Source organism: Oryzias latipes, chromosome 13 (assembly GCF_002234675.1).
Source record: "Oryzias latipes chromosome 13, ASM223467v1".
Taxonomy (NCBI): domain Eukaryota; kingdom Metazoa; phylum Chordata; class Actinopteri; order Beloniformes; family Adrianichthyidae; genus Oryzias; species Oryzias latipes.
Genome location: NC_019871.2, coordinates 192,501 through 200,000, shown reverse-complemented (window position 1 = coordinate 200,000; position 7,500 = coordinate 192,501). Strand labels below are relative to the sequence as shown.

Sequence of the window (7,500 nt, the reverse complement as noted above, 5' to 3'; positions counted from 1 at the left end):
CAGTTTAGTCTAGTTTAGTCTAGTTTAGTCTTGTTTAGTCTAGGTTAGTCCGGTTTAGTCAAGTTTAGTCCAGTTTAGTCTAGGTTAGTCTAGTTTAGTCTAGTGTAGTCTAGGTTAGTCCAGTTTAGTCTAGTCTAGTCTAGTTAAGTCTAGGTTAGTATTGTTTAGTCTAGTTAAGTCTAGTTTAGTCTAGGTTAGTATAGGTTAGTCTATTCTAGTCTAGGTTAGTCTAGTTTAGTCTAGGTTAGTCTAGTTTGGACTAGTTTAGTCTAGTTTGGACTAATTTAGTCTAGTATAGTCTAGGATAGTCTAGTTTAGTCTAGGTTCATCTAGGTTAGTCTAGGTTGTTCTAGGTTGGTCTAGGTTAGTCTAGTTAAGTCTATGTTTGTTTAGTCTAGGTTAGCCTACTTTAGTCTATGTTAGTCTAGGTTAGTCTAGGTTAGTTTAGTCTAGGTTAGTCTAGGTTAATCTAGGTTACTCATAGTTAGTTTAGTCTAGATCAGTGTTTTTCAACCTTTTTTGAGCCACGGCACACTTTAACCTTGACAAAAATCCCGCGGCACACCAGCATCCAAAAAAAGAGATAAATAAAAAAACAGAAAAAGCTCAGTCTGTATTGATCTACAGACGCTCCACAATCTCACATGCATTTTTGTGATAAATGTTGCAGAAAAAGCTGGAAGCTGCAGCTGTTTTTTCTAAAAGATGTATTAAAAATTCAGTCAAAAGATTCAAAAACTGTTTGATGTGTGTTCGTTGTTTTAAGACGTTAAGAGGAGAGACTCATTGTCCGCTAAAAAAGTCACTTTAATGCATCATGGGAGATGTAGTGCCCGTAATCCGCCGACCGCAGAAAGACCAGCGTCTTTGAGCTTCATGGTTTTGTTCTCTTGTTCCACGGTCTGATACCAGATTCTGTGGAAAGCTACACCGCTAAAGACGAGCTTTAGCTGGTATTTTTGTTAGAACAGAGAGACTTTTTTGCGCTAAATCGAAACAAGGAAGTGAATACTTTATCCACTTCTGATTGGTCAGACTGATGACATGTGATTAAGAATGATTGGTGGAGACAGTTAAAGGGGCGGGACTTTTCCTAAAACAGCTGAAGCTGCGGCTAAATCGCGCTATCCCATTATTGTTATCAAAATGTCTGTATTAGAATCATATAAACACAAAGAAAAAATAATTTTATGATATTTCATATTCTTAACTTCTCAGTGTTTTATCAGGGCCTGTTTGGATGAACAAAGAGCTGATTTCCTGGAGATGGTAATTGCTTTTAGATCAGTTAATGAGGGCAATTTCTCACGGCACACTTGACCATCTCCCACGGCACACTAGTGTGCCGCGGCGGCACACTGGTTGAAAAACACTGGTCTAGATTAACAACGACTGCCACCGATGCTGTTAACCTACTGGGTGTCGGTGGAAATTTGACTACTGTTGGTCGAAGAAAGAGGGGAGGCAGAAGGGTCCGTTGCCAGAGAGAGAAGGGAAAAGGCAGGAACATAGGTTTGAGAATAGGGACTCTTAACGTTGGCACAATGACAGGGAAAGGCAGAGAGCTGGCAGACATGATGGAGAGAAGGAAGGTAGATGTACTGTGTGTGCAGGAGACAAGGTGGAAGGGCAGCAAGGCAGGTAGTATTGGAGGAGGATACAAACTGTTCTATCATGGTGTTGATAGGAAGAGAAACGGGGTAGGAGTGATTCTGAAGGGGGAGTTTGGAAACAGTGTTCTAGAGGTGAAAAGAGTCTCAGACAGGATGATGAGCCTAAAGTTAGAAATTGAAGGGGTGATGGTGAATGTAGTCAGTGGGTATGCGCCACAGGTTGGCTGTGAGTTAGAAGTGAAGGAGAGATTCTGGAATGAGTTGGATGAGGTCATAGAGAGTTTTCCCAGAGGAGAGAGAGTTGTTATTGGAGCAGACTTTAATGGGCATGTTGGTGAGGGCAACAGAGGTGATGAGGAGGTGATGGGCAGGTTTGGTGTGAAGGAAAGGAATCTGGAGGGACAGATGGTGGTGGACTTTGCAAAGAGGATGGAAATGGCTGTAGTCAACACTTACTTCCAGAAGAGAGAGGAACATAGAGTGACATACAGAAGTGGAGGTAGGAGTACTCAGGTGGACTACATCCTATGTAGACGAGGTCATTTGAGAGAGGTTAATGGCTGCAAAGTGGTGGTAGGAGAGAGTGTAGCCAGACAGCACCGCATGGTGGTGTGTAAGATGACTCTGGAGGTCAGGAAGAAGAAGAGAGGGAAAACAGAAAAGAAGACCAAGTGGTGGAAGCTACAGAATGAAGAAACTTGTGAGGAATTTAGGCAGAAGTTGAGGCAGGTCCTGGGTGGTCAGGATGAGCTTCCAGAGGACTGGGAAACTACAGCAGAGATTATCAGGGAAACAGGTAGGAAGGTGCTAGGTGTGTCATCTGGAAAGAGGAAAGACGGTAAAGAGACTTGGTGGTGGAATGAGGAAGTACAGGAATGCGTCCAGAGGAAGAGGTTGGCTAAAAGGAAGTGGGATGTAGAAAGGACTGAGGAAGGTAGACAGGAGTACAAGGAAGCGCAGCGTAGAGTGAAGAGAGAGGTGGCAAAGGCCAAACAGAAAGCTTACGATGAGCTTTATGACAGGTTAGACACAAAGGAAGGAGAGAAGGACTTGTACAGGCTAGCCAGACAGAGAGACAGAGATGGGAAGGACGTGCAACAGATAAGGGTGATTAAGGACAGAGATGGAAAGGTGCTAACAACCCAAGAGAGTGTACAGAAAAGATGGAAGGAGTATTTTGAGGAGCTGATGAACGAGGAAAATGACAGGGAAAGAAGGGAGGAAGATGTGGTTGTTGTGGAGCAGGAAGTAGCAGAGATTGGAAAGGATGAGGTTAGGAAGGCTCTGAAAAGGATGAAGAGCGGAAAGGCCGTTGGTCCTGATGACGTACCTGTGGAGGTATGGAAGTGCCTAGGAGAGACAGCAGTGGAATTTCTAACAAGGTTGTTCAATAGGATTCTAGAGAGTGAGAAGATGCCTGAGGAATGGAGGAGAAGCGTTCTGGTCCCAATCTTTAAGAACAAGGGTGACACGCAGAACTGCAGCAACTATAGAGGAATAAAGTTGATGAGCCACACAATGAAGCTGTGGGAAAGAGTAGTGGAAGCCAGGCTTAGGAAGAAGGTGGAGATTTGTGAGCAGCAGTATGGTTTCATGCCCCGTAAGAGCACCACTGATGCCATTTTTGCTTTGAGAATGTTGATGGAAAAGTACAGAGAAGGTCAGAAGGAGCTGCATTGTGTGTTCGTAGATTTAGAGAAGGCGTATGACAGGGTGCCGAGGGAGGAGCTGTGGTACTGTATGAGGTCGTCTGGAGTGGCAGAGAAGTATGTCAGAGTAGTTCAGGACATGTATGAGAGAAGTATGACGGTGGTGAGATGTGCTGTAGGTCAGACAGAGGAGTTCAAGGTGGAGGTGGGACTACACCAAGGATCAGCTTTGAGTCCTTTTTTGTTTGCTATGCTGATGGACAGGCTGACAGACGAGGTAAGACAGGAATCTCCCTGGACAATGATGTTTGCGGAGGACATTGTAATTTGCAGTGAGAGTAGAGAGCAGGTGGAGGAACAGCTAGAGAGGTGGAGGTTTGCTCTGGAAAGAAGAGGCATGAAGGTCAGTCGTAGTAAGACAGAATACATGTGTCTGAACGAGAGGGATCAAGGTAGAAGCGTTAGGTTACAGGGGGCTGAGGTGAAGAAGGTGCAGGAGTTTAAGTACTTGGGGTCAACAGTTCAGTGTGATGGGGAGTGTGGAAAAGAGGTGAAGAGGCGAGTGCAGGCAGGTTGGAGCGGTTGGAGGAAAGTGTCAGGAGTGTTGTGTGACAGAAGAGTGTCAGCAAGACTCAAAGGAAAGGTGTACAAGACAGTGGTGAGACCAGCTCTGCTCTATGGGTTAGAGACGGTAGCAGTGAGACAGAGACAAGAGGCTGAGATGGAGGTAGCAGAGATGAAGATGTTGAGGTTCTCCTTAGGAGTGACCAGGTTAGACAGGATAAGGAACGAGTACATCAGAGGGACGGCTCACGTTGCCTGTGTTAGCGACAAAGTCAGAGAAGCCAGACTGAGATGGTTTGGACATGTTCAGAGGAGGGATAGTGGATATATTGGTAGAAGGATGTTGGAGATGGAACTGCCTGGCAGGAGGACAAGAGGACGGCCAAAGAGGAGATACATGGATGTCTTAACAGAGGACATGAAGTTGGCTAATGTTAGGGTAGAAGATGTTCATGATAGAGTGAGGTGGAAAAGGATGATTCGCTGTGGCGACCCCTGATGGGAAAAGCCGAAAGAGAAAGAAGAAGTCTAGTTTAGTCTAGGTTAGTTTAGTTTATTCTAGATTAGTCTCGGTTAATCTAGGTTAGTCAAAGTTAGTTTAGTCTAGATTAGTCTAGGTTAATCTAGGTTAGTCTAGGTTAGTCTAGGTTCGTCTAGGTTAGTTTAGTCTAGGTTCATCTAGGTTAGTCTAGGTTAGTCATTGCCTATTGTGTTTAAGGACTGATTTCATGCTTAATAAACAATTACGTGTATGAAGCCCATTAAGACGACTATTGCTGTAATATTAGAAATAAAGTACATTTGAACTGAATTGATATAATTTGATTTGATCTGATTTGATTTGTGCCAGTCCCACATTCAGACAAACACAAGATTGTGGGTCTGCAGTCAAACGGACCAAATTGCAGGGGGATTTCTGGGATGGGGGGTCATGTCCAGTGATTTTTGCTGTAAACCCTCAGAGGCTCCAGAGTTAAAAGACAAAAACATCAGCAGAAATTTTTGCTGATCTTTCAAACCGACAGCTTTCAGGATCCGTCAAAGACGAGGTCATGTGACCTGAACGGGACCAACGATCTCTGACCTGAAGAACTGGGGAACCTAAAGAAGCTTCTTCTGGAGGTTCAGAGCCTTGTTTTCTGCACACGTCTGTGAGAAGATGGACTTTCCTGTGACATCATCCAACGCCATCCAACGCCATGCTCGGCCGTCCAACAGCCAGAGCAGAACTGGTGAAAATTAATAGACGAAGGATAGAAATTTCAGAAACTACCTGAACACATCGTTTAAAAAATGGATGGTTATAGTTGGGGGCGGAGCTTTCTTTAAAGGTTAGTTAGGAGAGATCACCCACAATGCTTAGGGTGACGTCTGCAGCAGAGGCAACATCTGAGTAAAACACGCCGCTCCTGCAGAATGAAGCGTTCCGGCCGACATGGATCCCCGCAGGAATGTTAGGTACCAGGAGGAACCCTGAGTGTTCCGGCGCTCAGACGCGGAAGGTTACGGTCAAACACTGAAGATCATCAGACCTGACCGTCGGGTTCTGGTGTAGAACTGAATCCAGGTCAGTTCACCAGGTGACCACTAGGAGGGGACGTTACAGACCCGCTTCAGGTTCCTAAGATCAAATAAAACTTGTGGTGGAAAGGGTTCTCCTGTGGGTGGAACACTGTTCTCTACATTTGCAGACTCATTCTGGCGTGTTCGTCCCACCCTGACGACGGCGGCGGCGGCAGAGCTGGGCTCACGCCAACAGGTCACATGACCATCTGTGGTCCCGCTTTGAACAGGACGGTTTGATTCTGTCCTGAAAGCAGCTTTCAGGATTGTAATTCCACCATCGGAGACTCACTGCTGTCAGCCTTCATCCTCCTCTTCTTCAGCTTCCTGCCCCCCCCCCCGTGTTAATAAAGCCATAAATTAGGCTCTGCGCCTTCATCAGCTCTCAGCTTCTCCTCGATCAGCAGCATTAGGACGCCGTTACAGGAAACCGTCGCCTCCAGGGAGCACGCTCAGCACGCCACCGCCAGCTCTGCGGTTCAAACAGGATGAAGAGGCTGCTCCTCCTCATCACAGACAACATCTGATGATGAGTTCTCACGAGATGTTGGAGCAGCACAGAGTCCAGTTTGTTCTGGACGAAAATCCAGACAAGAAGGAGGAAACCAACGTTCCAGCAGCATCAAAGATGTGGTTCTGGTCAGGAGAACGTCTGGTTCTTCTTCAATCTGTGACCCCGCCCCGCTCTTGCCACTACGGCAGCCAGGCAGAGTCCAGGCCCGTTCAAGGCCCGGGTCTGGAGCAGAACCACAAACAGATCTGTTTAGGGATTTCCTTTCCTCGTCAGTAGAACTTTGCTGGGAAATGAAGGAACGTTTAAGGATTCAGAACCATCAGAGAACGGAGGTCCTCTGCTCCAGCAGCAGGAAACTGTGAGCAGTTTGTGGGAGGGGCAGAGTCACTGGTGCCTCATCAGCTGGTTGGTGGGAAAACATCAGTTTCTAGAATTCTTGTTTTCAAGACTTCTAGTCAGAGAGCTTCTTAAAAAGTCGCCAACATGGTTAGAAACAAGACGGCCACCGAGCAGAGAGGAAGACACGCCTCCACAGCCTCATAAGCCTGACCTCTGACCTTGGTGGAGAACACCGTCCTGAACCTCAGTGAGACATGACAGTGGAAGGGAGGGGATCCAGGTCTGTGTGGGTCCGGGAGCAGGAAGAGGACGCTCGGTAAACGCCATTAAAGATTCATGGCGCTGTCGGACAAAGCCATCCAGATGCAAACGAGAGTTTGACCAACACCAGAGGTGCAGGAGGCCACTGAGCACGCTCAGAACCCCGCTGTCCGGATGACAGCCAGGATGTCCAGGAGGACTTTCTGTCCTGGGTTCCAGATCGTGAACTTTGATCTGTTTGTGTTCCGGTGTCTTCATCCTGATGAAGGCGTTCGCACGTTTCTTGTTCCCAATTTCTCCAGTAATTAGACAGTTTCCAATCAGAAGTCCAGGGGAGTTTTGATCCACCACAAGAACAGAGATGTTGCTCAGAGCCAACAGAACCAGAACTCTGGATGACAGGATGGAGATCAGGTCAGAGGATCTTGTGCTTCTTCTTCTCAGGCTTTCTTCAAATCGTCTCTTATCCAGGTTCTCCTTCACGGAAAGAGGAGGTCACCTACTGAAAACCGCCAGGAACCCATCCTGGAACCCAAAAAATGACTACAGCTGAGGGGCCAAGGAGGCTAAAACACGCTGACATTTAGCAGCTAAGAGACGCTAACAGTTAGCAGCTAAGACACATAAACCGTTAGCAGCTAAGAGACGTTAACCATTAGAAGCTAAGAAACACTAACCGTAAGCAGCTAAGACACGCTTAACATTAGCAGCTAAGAGAAACTAACCGTTAGCAGCTAAGAAAAGCGAACCGTTACCAGCTAAGAGACGCTAACCATTAGCAGCTAAGAGACACTAACAGTTAGCAGCTAAGAGAAGCTAACCATTAGCAGCCAAGAGACATTTACCGTTATCAGCTAAGAAACACTAACCGTAAGCAGCTAAGACACGCTTAACATTAGCAGCTAAGAGAAACTAACCGTTAGCAGCTAAGAAAAGCGAACCGTTACCAGCTAAGAGACGCTAACCATTAGCAGCTAAGAGACACTAACAGTTAGCA

The 7,500-nt window shown here is 46.3% G+C and overlaps 1 protein-coding gene across 1 annotated transcript in view; it reads right to left on the bottom strand.

Annotated features, from left to right (window-relative positions):
• arrb1 (arrestin beta 1) overlaps positions 1–7,500 on the bottom strand; it is a 30,502-nt gene that overhangs the window by 18,488 nt on the left and 4,514 nt on the right. The gene's annotated exons all lie outside the window — the stretch shown is intronic.